This window comes from Corvus kubaryi, unplaced genomic scaffold (genome assembly GCF_017639235.1).
Source record: "Corvus kubaryi isolate FWS band 111438036 unplaced genomic scaffold, C.kubaryi_AGA036_p1.0 137, whole genome shotgun sequence".
NCBI classification, from domain to species: domain Eukaryota; kingdom Metazoa; phylum Chordata; class Aves; order Passeriformes; family Corvidae; genus Corvus; species Corvus kubaryi.
This window is the reverse complement of record NW_024580671.1, coordinates 13,561,216-13,577,130: the sequence shown is the minus strand read 5'-3', so window position 1 is coordinate 13,577,130 and position 15,915 is coordinate 13,561,216.

Sequence of the window (15,915 nt, the reverse complement as noted above, 5' to 3'; positions counted from 1 at the left end):
ACAGTTTTCAGGAGTCATTGTCTTGTGCACAATTTGTGTGGTTATGGGTGAAAAAAATAGCTTATAGCTACTTGCATGAGTGATGATACACTGTCAAGTAAAAAATTATAATTAGTGATAATATATGAATTGAATGCTAGACTCCCATGGTTTGGTGCTCAGACACTGATTTATGATTTACAAAAATAGCTTATAGCTATGATCTCCATGCTGCCATTACACCAATCCAATATTTCATCGCAATCTGTACACCCCCTGGGAATTTTAAGTGCAATCTGAGCATGCAATCATCCAGAAAAGGAGGAAGCATTGCTTTCATATCATGGTTTATTTTCCTTCCTTAACTCCGATTTCTGCCTTGAATTTAGACCAGCTAAAAATGAGTTGTGCAAATGTTGTTTCTTTGGACTTTGACAAAATGATCTTTAAATTTCATTTCCAGACGAACAGTACAGTTTATGCTTAACAAAAGTAAGCTTCAAAAAGTAGAGTAGAGAACATTATGTTCTGTCTTTGCCTGTGTTGATGTATGGTGTCATTGATTTTGAGCTTTCAACTGATATCGGACAAAACAGAACCTTTCTTCTGAATCAGCTGCACTTCAGAAGTTACAACTGGAAGGAAAATGGATCCATACCTCACTATATTTAATTCCTTAAACCTAAACCTGGCTCCCATAACTTTCTCTCAGTCATTTCAGAAGCTCTATGCAGTCCCACTACATTTCATAATTTCGTGCATCAGAGAAGACTGTGGCATTGTTTACTCCTGGTTTCATTGTCTGAGAGTCACAGGAACATTGCTTTGGATTAGAGCTTCCTGGTCTCAGTTTAAAATTTTGGACCTAAAACCTCAATAGGAAATGAAGGGTAAGACCCTTGATCTTACAGAGTTGCACTGTAATAAAACACACAATGTAGGGTTGCGTTGACGAGGCCCCGGAGTGAGCAGGCTCAGCCCATGGGGGCTATTGTCACTCTGGGTCTGCACACGGGCTGGCTTCCCAGCTGGATGTGGCAAAGCAGAGGGAGGACCCAGACTGAGGTTCCAGTTTCATCACAGGGCTTGGACCAGTCAGCATTTTAAGAGGATTAATATAAAAGTGTTGCATAGGTCTTGTTGGTATTCTGCTGCTTTCCACCAGTCTATGAAGGGTCTGCATTTGCACACAAATTCCCTTTTTGAGTTTAGATGCCTCTGTAGCTCTCCTGAGGGTGACATGTGGAAAATGGAGTACCTGCATTTGAATTTTAAATTTCTTGTATTACATGGGAATTACTATTACTATTACTATACTGATAGAGCTTTAGATTCACTAAACGCCGGCACTGGCTTTCATGAAGCCAACTTTACAACCATCTCATATGCAGTGACATAACCATGAAGAAACTGTTGTGGAGGACTTTTCATACACTCAGCTACTGTTAATACAGAGGGAAAGTAATTTCAGGTGTTTTATTTTGACAAGCAGTGTCTCTGTGGGAAAAATAATGTGTAATAAGCACTGTGAGTGGGACTGCCAACCAGAGTTAAAAGGATAATTCTTATTTGATATTCCCATACATTGCATGATTCACTTGGCAATCACAAGATCTGATTATCTTTTAATATCTTATTTGGATGTGATTATGATACATTGTGTATACAAGTCAAAAATCAATGCTTTCACTAATAACATTTTAAATTTAGTGAATGAATTACAAAATATCACTTTTTTCATATCTCTTCTAATTTTTAAAATACTTTTTATATGAATATTATTATTCTCCCAAGTCCTTGTATTAAAAATTACCCTTTATTTTAATGTGTGCCGTGACATCCACAGAGCAGAAAAATAAACCATTTCTACTGACAATTGGTTCTCCACCAACTTGTTTTGCAACAGATATAAAGAGCTGTGCCATACAGCCATGCAGGGAAACTAATTTCATCAGCAGGCTTGGCAGTGTACTTGCCAGGTTTTTGTAAGCCGAAATCTCCTGACACATTTTTTTGGAAGAATCAGCATAAGTTGGGCTGACCATACATTCAGAACACTTCCTTTATTACATGGCTAATTTCAACATTTAGTGAGCACATGCAGAAGTAACCACTTTAAGAATTTATAGCTGTACTTGGTAAGTGAGGAGGTATAAGAAATACAGTCGAGGCAGCAAGACTTTAAAGTTCTACTGTGATAGATCTTACTGAGAGAAAGTACTGCAAAGCTGTCAATAGCTGCTTGTAAACAGTAGAGCTTGAAATAGGGAAAACATGTTTTTTCCCCTGTCAGAATGGCACAAAGGCTTGGCTGAAGCCCTTGCGTGGCCTATCCATCTGGCTGATGTGAGAAATGAGATATCGATTTTTCTGATACTATACAATCGGAAACTTAGAGGAGCCACAAGGCTAGCAAACAGTGCATAGTTTATTACACTCTAAATGAGATGTTGGAAAACTTTTGCAACACATATCTTTTTATTTACCAAATGAAACTTGATTCACATTATTAACCAGAGAAATGTAGAACACACACTGCTAGATTTGCTTCTGGTGAGAATTGACGTAGTTAGGAACTGGCTTACATACTGCAGCTTCCCATGCTACAGAGAATTTGCTCCTGAAAGGAAATAATTCCTTTGTTAAAAATAAGCTGTAAGTATGGAATTTTTCAGAATCACTCCATTAAATTAGAAACTCAGTTGCTGCTCATTTCAAGGAAATGTGTGCAGCCAAATCCATTCTGTATCCTTCAAATTATCAATCTAAGCACCCAGAATGATCTCTTATCTAGAAAATAGTGTACAAGAGGAAGCCAGAGTGGAAAATATAATTTATTATATATTATGATGTATGACATTACATTATATTACATTATGTTATATTATGAAATCACGTAAAATCAAGACTACCTGTAGGTACTTGCAAGAAATTAAGATCTCAATATACAGAAACATAAGATGCTTCAGTCTTTCTAATTAAAGTCACTTAGCTACAAGAATCAAAGCAGAAATGTTAGTGGGAATGAAAACAACATGCTCCTGGCATCAGTAGCAAGTTTGCATTATTTTATCTCTGCTAGAGAGACATGGTAGCTCAAAACTTTCGTAATAAGCCAGAAAGTCCCAGAGGGCAACAGTTTCCCATAGGAAAAATATCTTTTAATCATAAACCATATCTTTTAATGATAGTCCAGCACTCACGTCCTAAGCATCTGTTCTGCTGACTGCCATTACTTTAAATAGCCACAGCATTAGCCTCTCTGCATATAAATGAGCAAGGGGATAAATAGGCTTTTTTCAGTTTCCAAAAGTGTTGCCAGTGAGAAGGACAAAGCGCCGGCAGGACGGCCCCAGTGAAAGGTGTGGATCCCCATGGGCAGCAGAGCACTGTGGAGAACGTGATGCTCTCCCTGACAAGCAGCTTTCTGGGAGATGTTTCAGAGCAAGCCAGTTCAAAAGTGGGAACATTCCTCAATATTCCCCCCAAAAACCGACGGTAAACGCAGAGTGATCCTGACCCTGCAATCATATGGGAGGAGATGAAACATGAAAAACCCAAGCCCAGCAATTCGCATAAACAACCCTCACAACGAAAGCTCGGGGAACAAGCCTCATCATCTGCACATGCATCTAATGTGAAGAAAATATGTGACAGGTGAAGTCCAACCCTGACCAGCACTAAGCTGAGAACATGGGGCATATGCTGGCTAACCAGGGTCTGTGGATACCTCCCGGGCACATCATGCACATCCCCTGTAACAAGATCAAAAAGCCCACAGTCCCTTCAAACCCTGTGCCTTCCCATGCAGGCCTCCTGCAGGTCCAAACTGGGTCTGAGCTCCACGAAGGCAGGTGGGGACTTCCTGTGCCCATGTCATCCTGGGAATGTCCCCTCAACTCATCAGTGGTTTGCAAACAGGCATTAGGGATGAGGTTCTTCTTCTTAGCTGGATTGTACAGTTGGGTTTTCTTCCTTTGTAAGTGGGTCCTTCCAAAGCCAAGGAGGAGTGAGGGCTCTCCCAGGAACAGGAGAATAGGTCTGCTGCATTTTTTACTTGAAATACTGTGTCCAAAACACTGTGTCACTACTTTGATGAATAGCCCTTCTACTCTGTTTTGCTGTTCAGGAGAGAACAACTGTTTAGCTACAACATGTTCTGTCCTGGAAAGTTTCACAGGACCTGACACTTGCTTCCTTTGATGGAAGCATGTTCATTTTTCTTTAAAAATTAATTACATCAATGAGAGGTTCATAAGAATGTATCCTCTCGTTCATTTTCAGTGACGTTTCATGTCATTACAGGTTTCATTACAACTGACTTCTGACATGAGAATTTTGATCCAGAATCCCATATGGCTTACAGCCACAATAACCATGTGATATCCAACTGGAAGTCCCTCTGAGCCAACAGTCATCTAGTGTGCTCTTGGATAGGGGAGGATAGGGAATGCGGGGTTACATTGCACACACACCCTCAAAGAACCCCACAGCTTGGGGAACCCCAGTACCTTCCTGGCCAACTCATCCAGATGCCTCAAGGGTTACTGGCCTATGAAAAGCTCATATCCGCAGACCCAAGAGCACAATGCTTGAGTGCCAGGGGTGAACCAGGGACTCTGTGCCCATGGTGTCAGCGCACGGCACAACAAGGGTGTATTGTTGGTGCTTGTCCCTGACCAGCATCAAGACAGACCAGCAGTTAAGTGAGGCACCTGGCCTGGGAGCCAAGGGGAATGGCTCTGGGAGTGGGGCACATGAATTCATGGTCGGGAGGCAGGGAGCTGTGGCAAGTTCCCCATTCTGGGGCGGCCAGACTCAGCACTCCCAAACAAGAATGGCTTGCTCCAATCCTTGCTTTTGAGAAATTCTCAAAGGCATCTTCCAAGTATATAGATCAGGTCAGACATAACTGATAAGATGCTTGTTTTGGTTCCCATCAAGGCTTCAGCAGGAGCTAGATGCTGAGATATCTAGCACATCTAGTCTGACATGTTAGACCAAGTCTATTAGTTTGGGAGATATTCATGTGTTTGCATGTGTCTCAGCTGTACTTCCAAATAGAACATTAAGAAGTATATCAGGACAGTGTAGTTTCAAATGAACACTTCAAACAGTGTAAAGAAAGCCAGATGCTTTATGTTCCCCATGACTTGCTGTCCAACAAAGGCATGCTAGGAGAACTTTCTATTTTCCAGTCTGGTGTTGCCCAGTTGTAATGAGTTGTTATGCCATTTTTTTCCTATTTAGCTTCCAGATTCAGGACTAGAAGTGTATTTGTTCAAACTAGGTTTGGTATCATAAATAATTGAAATCCACTAAGAAGTGGAAGTTTTGATTGGCTGGTTTGTACAGTGGGGAGAGTAAAGTGGTTGTGACCTTCTGGCTCTATGTTTGACAAGCATAAAATTGGGAGGCAAGAGGGAGGCTCGGAAGCATGCCACTACATGGAAAATGAGCCACTTTTGCTTATGAATACATGAGATTGTTCTTCTAAATGGCCTCTCATTTATGTGTTATGGAGTGTCTTTTAACAGCCCTGTTAGTTTTTCCAGATAGTCCTCAGTGGCTTGTTTGGTTTGGTTTGGTTTTAGTGGTCAGAGAACCTGAAAGCAATGCAAGACTAATGAGTGAAAACATTGTGCATAGAGTGCCAGGAACCTCAGCAGATAAACCTCAGGAACACAGAAAACCAAGCGCAGAGAAAGGAAAAGGAAGGAGGAAAAATGCCCCAGATGAGCTATTGGTATGTTTTTCTGTCCCACTAACAGCCCTCAAGGAAAGGTGAGAAGTTCTTCATATAAAAGTGAAGAGAATTAGTTCCTTCGTTTTAATTGTGGTGCAGAATCAGCTCCCTTGTTGGTCACTTGTGCTGCCTGTGAGTTCATGTCCTCCACAGTTCATTCGCTGACTTTAAATCTTCCACGTCACTTTAAATCACTTGTGAACAGAAAGGTTCCTTACTTACTTGTCACCACCAGACATGGGAGGGACTCTAGCAAAAACCACCATGATGCCACTGTTTCTGCTCATCTGCACTGATCTAGTGCTTTCAAATGGTTAATTATTTATGGTGACAATTTTAGGCCTAGTGTAAAATACGTTGTTCTTTTTGAAAAATCAAGCCACACTATATTAAGCGTTAATTTTAAGGAATTTTTTATATTGTTAGCTCTTGATACATACTAGGAAATGCACTTTGCAACAGTCCTTGCAATCTTTAGTGTCAATTTTTTATTAATGCTTTCCCTGTAATTCTGCATTTGTTTCTAATGTAGGTTGGGAATAAAATGGGAGCTCTCCAGTGACTAATATAACATTTTTGAAGTTTCATGGCTGTTAACTAAAGACAGTGAATAAAAGTCACTTACTAAATTATAAATGACACTAAGATAATATCCCATGTAGATGTTTTAAAATTAAAAAATATTTACTAAAAGATTGTGATTTTCTGTAAGATGGTACTTAAAAAAAACTTTTAGCAGTCCATGAATGAAAATGGCTAGTGCATGATCAGCTGCCATTCTGCTATTTGATTTGCTCTAAATCTCTGTGCTTTGGCAGTGCTGACAAACTCTTGTCACAGGGCCCTTGGTGTGTGGCATTCAGCTTTCTGTCTCCTCAGAGGCATTCACTAAGGGACATTCGAAAGTCCCAGCTGCAGGGCTTGGGGTGCACATTGATGAGAGGCCCTTCCTCTTGTCCACCAGATGCCTTGCAATAACTGGGCTTCTAGGAATGCAAGTGTCCTGGGCAAAAAGAATGAGTAAAGACAGCACAGCTCAGCTCTAGGCTATGGCACTCAGCTGGGAGGAGAGATGGCTTTTTAAAATCAGACTAAAAAGAAGCATAGGGAAAAGGAAAAGGTGGGGATGGGACCAGAAGTGTGCAGGAGGTAATGGCTGTGCACTTACTTCCTGGGCAAGTAAAGAAGGAAACAGAGAAGGGTCTTGCATTCCAGTCTTCTCCATCCCACAAGAGCACTGAGACATGCCACTGCAACACAGCTCAGCTGTGTACAGCTTCTATTTAGGTGAGTAATTCTAGATCATCCCAAGGAGCCCTTGAAATCAAACATTCCCTTGATTCATTACTGCCGTTACTGCTCTCTGAAAATTTACAGTGTTGAAGCAAACATTTCAGAAAAAAAATTCTCTAGTTCTATTCATTTCTTCAGGCTAAACATTTTCTGATATATACCTTACAAATTCAGGTCATGATAAATGGAGTTCTTTAAAGACAGGCTTTGGTTTGACATATTATGTCATTGTCCTATATCAAAAACATTGCCAGTTCTAACAACACACATCATCCAGTGAGCTTATGTATTTATTTTCTTTAAATACATTGAAAAAAACATTTGCTGCTTTAATGAGGTACATATGTGAAATTATAGCATAGGCCTAGTAGGAAAGCAATATAGATTTGAGGAATTACTACTGTACTGTAGAGATAAACATGCAAGTGATTAAGAAGAAGAAATAGTATTCAGAGTTCAAAAGAAGTTTGGCCCCAGAATAAATGTAAATAAGCTTTTTGCTGTTTCAGGGTTTTGGTTTTTTTCCGGGTTTGAAGTTATTATTCTGACCATAAAGGAGGGAAATTGTATGCAACCGTACAAATAGGATCAAAAATTTATTCCATTTGAACTTCGGCCTGTGAACTAAATAGGATGTGAATTAACTCAGGCCACATAACTAAGCAGAGGTAGGAAATGTCAGCTATATTAACGAGCAAGCAGACATTTATCAGGGAACCACTGTGAAAGTAATCTTCTTGCTAAGCCACTGAAGATAAGCCAACAGGTTGCATCTGTAACTAGGGGTCCCAAGGCACACAACTGGACCAACTGCACCCTCGCTTTTCACAGCCGGGGTGTTCCAGTCACTTGTCTGCAAGTCCTTCTTGTTCCTCGAGTAATTTTTTGCATCGCTGGCCCTAATTGTGCACTCTTTGAAAAGCTGCCCCACGTCAAATGGATCCTTTCCTTTGGGACACTTCAAGAGACACAGACAGCGCCTTCCGGACATTACCAACCCAAGTTTCCTCTTGGAAATCAGAATATATTTAAGACACATTTGACTTATTTTCTTTTTGCCTCAGTCAAACAAAATAGGCCAGATTTATTTCTAGTTGTCATAATTTTCAGGTTTATATATATTTATAGCCTCTTTGAACTTCATCCCGATGGAGAAGGTGATGGAAGGCCACATCTGCACTGTGCCAGATATGATGTGTAAGTGCTCCAACCATACTGAAAACCATGGGTTGATAGCACGTTGTAATGCTAGGTTTAGTTTAGCAGGCTGCAGCTTTCCTGAGAGCTCAGCGGGGCTGCTTAGGGCAGTGCAACCATGGTCACGCTGCCGTAGTCCATTTCAGATGGCCCCACGATTTTGCTCTGGTCAGCTATCAGCCTTACAACACAGTGATGGCGAAGGAGGTGAGAAGGGTCTCTCCATAAGGGTTTCAGAGGACTTCAATCTCACAGCTTGTCCCTGTGACCCCCAGAAGCAGAGAGACCTCCTGATTCAGGCACAGGGGGTTTTGTCAGATTGCAGGGGCAGTACCTGGGCAGAGTTGGGGTACAGGAATCAATAGGGAGAGCCTGAGGGAGTGGCCAGGGATAGGGCAAGGGCGGGGCGGGGGATAGGAAAAAGCAATGGGTAAACGGATCGCCACAATAGCACTCTTTCATTTAGCATGTGAATAAATATTTCAGGGCCTGGGTCTGTGAGAGACTGAATGTCTTCCACCAGAGGACTGCACGTGATCCACAAGGTTGCAAAAGACAGTGTAAATCTAACCCCCTGTGGGGGAGGTACCTGGATGTTCCCACATACACCTGAATGGATATTAACCCATTGAACTCCATGTTTCATGGGACTCCCACCACCAAGAAGACCAGAGACCAGAGAGAACCAACAGGACACCTAGTGCATCTACAGGTGGTGATATCTTTCTACTTAACCTGTCTCTGTCACTGTCCTTCTCCCCACCCCCTGCTTTTTTCCTATTTCTTTCTATCTCCACCTCACACTTACTATTAAATAAAATCCTTATTATAGACTTCAGCATATGGTCTGTTTCCACCTTAATTTGGGCAGAGGTGCCTCTCTAATTAACAAAATAATCAGATCTTAACACAGGTCCTAAGATGAGGGAAAATCTCCACAGACTTCTCTGGGTCTTGGATCGACTCCCTGGTGTCTGTTTGGTGTCCCCTTGGCCAGACGCCACTGCCCCTCAAGACAGCAAACTACCAGTTGCCAGCATCTGTGCCAACTCTCCTTTTGCTGCCCAGTCTCCATGGCAGGAGGCTCCTGTCAGAACTACATGCTTTTGACCCAAACCAATACAAAGGATGTGGCTACACAACCAGGAGCAATGATCACCTCCTGAAGACCTAGAGCCATAGTGCAGGAGATGTGGTGTGCCTGCCCCATACCCACTGTAAGGAGGCCTGCAGAGCAGTCAGCTGTACCTGGACAAAGAAGGGACAGCAGCATCCCTAAACTGGTCCTGCACCTGACCACGTGTTCAGGTACCTTTAATCAGTTGTGCAACATGTCTAAAGCTCAGCACCAGGAGTTTTTCAGTCAAAGACACTTTTTTACCCTGAGAAAGTTTTTTAACCCCTGACCAATACCTGCACTATTCAGTCAGTGCCATCTCAAGATTTTCTGGTGTAGACTAGTACAGTACTCAGTAAATACACTATAAATTCACCTCTGTGTTTTTCCCTGATCTTGCTCTTAAACTCCAGCAAAAAAATTATTACCTAATTCACTTGAAACCATTCCATATATTTATTTTTGAACATGAAAAGCATTTTGGTGACAGTGAAATCTCTGCTTCTCTATTTTCTTACAAATGTCCACGTGTCTTAAGTTTTGATTCACAGCAGGCAGGCAATGGCTGCAATTGACCTTGTACTGATTGATTGTTGAGAATCCAGGTTTATACTTACAAAGTAGATTAATGCAAACCTGCTGGAACACAGCTGAAGAACACTATAAAACACAGAAACCATTTCAAATGCTAGATCAAACACAGTTTTGCCTTCACTATTATGTGTGTTGGGCCAAATTAATCTCTCTGTAGCATTTTCTTTTGCTGACCAGGTGTATATACTTCAGGAATAGCTTCTGTATATGAACCTTAAATTCTAATAGCTAAAAAAATTCAAGTTCAACAGCTGAGAAGCTTTATGTGCAAAAGGATATTACCCACAAGAAACAATTCAAATACCTGAAGCTTGCAAAAATCAGTTGAAAGCTACACAAATGAAAAAAACTTGCTATATAAGAAACAAAAAGATCACTTAAATGGGCCATATAAATGTCTGATTATCTATAGCTTCCCTATCTATATCTATAGGGAAGTGATGAAGCATTTTAAATTTTGGTATAAGATGATTCAAGAAATTAGACCTGTGATTGTGAGGGTGCAAACTGGCCTTCTGGGCTGCAGATTTTGGAAGCTGCTTCTGTTAAAAAAACCCAGAAGTGGATTCTTGGTTTGTTTTAATCCTCATTCAAAAAGAAAACAAAGTTAATTATAATTTCAGCAACCACTTACTCAGTTTGGTTCAATTTCCAGAGCAATAGAAAACACAGATGAATCTGAAGTGTGAAAACCAGGACTAAAGTAAGAATTTGACTCCAATATTTATCCGAATTCAATGACCTTAATTATACAGTGTATGAGGAACATATAAAATGCACAGTAGGAATCTATATACTTTAGTTTTTGTAAAGGGACGGTTAACACTGGCTAAAACCTCCAAACCAACATGAGCAATCCCTAGCCCAAGGAGTGATAAATTCCATGTAAGAAAGTTTGAAAATGTGGGAGAATAAAATCACGTGTTTTGAGAACCATGCTGAGAGAGGCCAATGCTGAAAGTGATCTGCCAGGTACTGATACTGGCCGCCACAGAGGAGATGAGGGTGGGAACAGCACATCATTTCCATTATTGTGACACGGATATTAAAAGAAAGTGCTCCTGCTTCTGCGGCTGGAGGCTGCCCAGAGCTGGCAGTCAGCGTCGCTCACACTGGTCAGTGTGCAATGTGTGTTTCTGCTGAGTTGTGGTGGGGTCACTGGCTCTGTGGGTTGCATTTCTCTTTCTTTTGAAGGTAACAGCAGCTGAACAGCCTCTCAAGTTAACCAAGTGAGGGAAGAATAATTTCTTCCTCACCTGCTCTGTTCTTCAAAGGAGCATCAGGGCCCATCAAAGGTAATTCTTACCCAATGGAAATTTAAAATTAAAAAAGAGACTAATTTTTAAAAGATCATTTAGGTAACGTCAGTATTACCCCCTCAGCTTGTCACAAGCAGTGTCTGCAAGGCCAAATTTTAACTCCGTTAACTGGACTTTGACATCCATCTGTCTTCAGCCTGACCCATCTGGGCAGGAGAAGAGGAGCTGCCCAGTCCAGGCCATGCAAGCACCAGCTGCAAAGCTGCATCCACAGGCATGTCCCCAAAGAGATCCTGTGGAGGGGAAGCTGCCCATGGCATGGGGCTAAAGCCCTCAATGGACTGGGGTAACTCCTGCAGAGCTGTATGATCATTAAACAGCAAAGCAGTGAGCAGCCTGCACTTTGAGGCGTGTTTGTGAGCACTCAGACAGTTTGCCCAGCGTGAATGAGGTGAACACAAGCTTTTTGCCTGGGAAAGCAACTACAGGGCCTGGTTTCTTGCCAGACACCAAGGACTTTTTCTTCCTGACCTGAAGGCAGTCCTTACCTTTCCTGCGCTGTGGGTTGCTTATGTTGGGGTGACGCAGGAGCTCTTGGGACAGCACCAATCCCACCCCTGCATCTCTTTACACTGACAAAACTGTCAATGTGACTTGCAAAATCCACATACGGCAGCCAAAAGGGGAGGCTTTGCCTTGCAATGTTTCAAGGGGAACCCATTTGAGCTGGGTCATTCTGGTCACAACCCAACTACAGGAGCCACCCAACAAGGAGCACCCAACTACACATAGCTGATAAAAATAGCAGAATTGCACACAGAGACACCTTTAGGTGGTGCTCCCCCCACCCTGGCTGACTGGTGCCTACAGCTGCCTTGGGGCAGGATGCTCCAGCTGTGATACAGTGCTGCTTCAAAGGGGGCCAGACACATCCTGAGTTGGCCTTCTGAGGCATTTTTCACGTTTCTACCAAAGGCACAAAGAAAATAAACAGGAAAAGGCTGTGGTTCAGTCAGTCAGATGAAATATTCAAAAGCATCATCAGCTACGGAGCTTCTTGTAAAAACTAAGGTAACCATGCAAAAGGCTGCACCCCTCTTCTTGTTCAGATAAGCAGTCATTAAAAGAGGACAGAACCAAGTTAACATCAGTGGGATAGTTTTTTTTGTTCTGTTCCCCTCTCTCCTCCATGAAATTTCCCTCCCCACCACAAAATCGCACTGGAGTCTACTTTGTTTCTGTTGATCAATATACTTAGATGGATGCTCTCTACCTGTAGTGATGCAATTCTAGTTATTTTGGTTTTCAGATATATGACTCAGTCCTAAAATAAGCCCTTAAACAATCCTAATTCCATGCTATACTGCTGATACATAAATGACATACTGAGAGTTACATTTGAAGTCTTAAATGGTAACATGAGATTACTGAAAAAACAAATTTTAAGATGAAGCATAGTTATTGAGTTTGGCTATCTTGCAGATGAAGTATTATGTGATCAATAGATTGTTATGGTCTGTAGTAGCTAAAGTTGGAAGTTATAGAAATAATCTATGAAAAGATTAGTAGGATATAGAGTTGCAAATCTCCTGCTATAGTAAACAATGCCTGCTTGGTATTTTACAGACAATAAGAAAATACTGATTAGTGCAGACCTAGATGAGTAATTGACTTCAACAGTTGATTTTTTATTTTTATCATTTTGCATTAGCATCTTACTGACAGAAAGAAAAAGAGTGAAATACATTGACAGGCTAGCAGCCATTCACAAGGCTGATAAACAGCCACAGAGAGATAGAAAACAGTTTTTAACAATGCCTTTTTCTTTTTAGGACGTCTCTAAAATGCTTCTCCTTACTCAAAATTCCATTGGTACAGTTTGTCTTTTCTCCCAGGACAGAGGTTTGGCCACTATGCTAAAGCAACAAGTTTTTAATTTTTAATTGAAGAACAGGAGACACAGCCAGGATTGTGACTTAGTGAATATGACTGTGACGTGGGTAGAAGACACAACTGCAGTGAGCTTTTAACCAGTGCACTGAAGAGACACAGGCCACCCACTCAGGAGCTGCCAGAGCTGCTCTAGCCTTCTTGCATGACTCTGAAACATTTTCTTTATAGGGTTGGCAAAAGCTAGCTAGTGACTTTTAGCTTAAATTATTAACTGCTTTGGGGACAAGTTAAACCGCATTTGCCTGTGAGTAAGTCACACTATTAAAAAATAACTAGCAGAGCCCTACTTTAAAGCTACTGCTATTTTTATCTGTGAAGCCAAAGGAGTTCCCTCCTGTTGAGAGGGCATGTGAGCTCAGCACTGCCATTTGCTGCACCACTTTGGAGAATCTGTGGAGGGGGGGATCCTACTCCATACACATCCTGCACTGGAAACCAGCTCAAATGTGGCTCATGAGATTGTGCCTCTCTGAGGTGACCCAGGATGAACCTGCTGTAGGCAGTGGAGTTAATGGCAAGATCCTGGAAATGAAGGAGGGTGCTTTTACAGCCCTCCCTCCACTTTTACAGTGTAAACACACACTTTCAGGCATCCTATAAAAATGCAATGGCTAGTATTGCCCCCAGTAAACTCATGAGTACCAGAGATTCACAAGTGCACTGTTAGGTCCTTTTTCAATAGTCTTACAATGCTGCTACACCATAGCATTGAATTCAGCATTGTAACTGAAGACATCTCTGCCATTGTATCTGTAGATCTATTAACTTAGGGCAATTACTCTGCAGAGAGGTGACTATTCCTTTATGGAAATTATTGAATTTTTGTACTGCAAACACTGTGTCAATAACAAAATGCCAGTAAGAGAGCACAATGTACCTGCATCATTCAGAAGTGTATTTTTTTTTTTATGACTATATTGTCTACCAGATAATTAAGGTTTGGAAATTAGACACCAATTTTTCATCATATTTAAATTTACTCTTCAAGGAAAATTAAAAACACGAGCTAGTAATTACTGGCTGGGCTGAACAGGAGGGAGATGGGGAAGAGGAGGTGAAAAGGAATGTAAATGAGGGTCACCAATATGTCTTCTTGGAGTTTGCTGACCTTTAGAAGAACTCCCAACTGATTAGTAACCTTAAACATTGATAAATTAGACAATATTCACTGAACCCATTCTCATTTTTTATTTAGTAGAGACTTCCAGCTTTGTTCAGTAGTATGACTTCTGCTCTTTACATACACGTAACACTGAGTGTCTCTCCAAGGATCAGATTCAAGTTCTAGCTATTACCTTATGTCTCAATTTTTGGCTTTTTAGCCTGTTAGTGTACTGCATTGTGCTTCACAAACCTACAATAGTAGAAAGCTCCTCCAACACTCAGGTCAGGGTAGGCAACAAAAGAAAATGGATGTTTGTTTTTCATCTACGCACCATTTCAGTTTTGATTAAAAGCTGGTATTAAACACCAGTATTACTCTATCAGAGAAAGGATTGAGAAAAAATTTTGGGCATCATTTTCGTTACAGTTCCTGTATTTGTCATAGCTCTGAAACAAAAGTCAGAGGATGTCCAGAACCTGATTAAGGACAGAGACACTTGCCTCACCTGCAACTTTTACATCCACTGCCAAAATAGGGATGGCTTACAATGTTACAATGCTCTGTAGATATCTGCTCTACCAGCTCCACTGGTTTTCTTCAGAGCTTTGTACAGCCTTTGCCACAGCTCAAGGATTCTGCCCTTGAAAAATGTTCATTCTTTACAAAAGAGAACTCTGGTCTTCCTGCATTTTCTATGTCTATCTTTTACCATTCTTGAAGGAAATTGAAGTGCAGTTCTTAGAGAGCACATAGCTTCTGCTAAACCTCTCAGAAACAGGCATGCAACTGCTCATGAAATCCACTGGAGATATGTCTCAGAGTCTGAGGGGAAAACATGACCTCCTGACAATTACTAGCAGGCAAGAAACCATTGCAGAGAAAGCAACTTGTTTTTTGGGGAGCTAACTCTCTCCTTTAAAAATGGTGACTACAGCTTGCCAGGAATAGGACAAAACACACAAAAACCCCTTGAGTACCTATTATTTATGGACTAGATGAGGAAAAGTTTTCATTTGGTCTGAAAATCTTCATAACTTTAATGGTTCAATGTAAAATATCCATTTGAATCTCCTTTTTTCCAGATTTTTAGTTTCTTGGGCTTGTTGATACTATTAGCATTTGGCGGCCTAGCATCTCTTGTTATCCCCTAATCCAAAAACATCCAGTCCTCAGTAAACACTAGGGTTCAAGGGAATGCCTACTGGATACATGTGGTTGCATGAGTTTCCTTTGATCTCCTGCAGTATGTGAAACTGAAGTAGCACCTGTTCGCAGGAAATAATTCTGTTTCGTAAAACCCTGTACATGGACTTCCCTTGTAACTTCATATCACACAGGAGCAATAATAATGGAAGTTTGCCTGTCCAGGTTTCATAACAATCTACTGAACTTGTAAGAGAGACGCTGAAGAGCAGCAAGGCACTTTGGAAAGAATACGAGTACTAAAGCAGTATCTGAAGAATGCTGTCACCTTGGGCATCTTCCTCCTTGCCTGTTTTGCCTCCACTGCTCATGATGCATTCTTTACAAATTCAGCCTTTTCAGCCCACTATTTGTAAGCACTGCTTTAGTCTTTACTTCTCTTTGAGAACAACATAGCTTTGGTCATGTAGCCTCCTTCATTTATTGTCCCAACAGTAGTGGCAATAGGATTTGCATATTGAAGTAATCC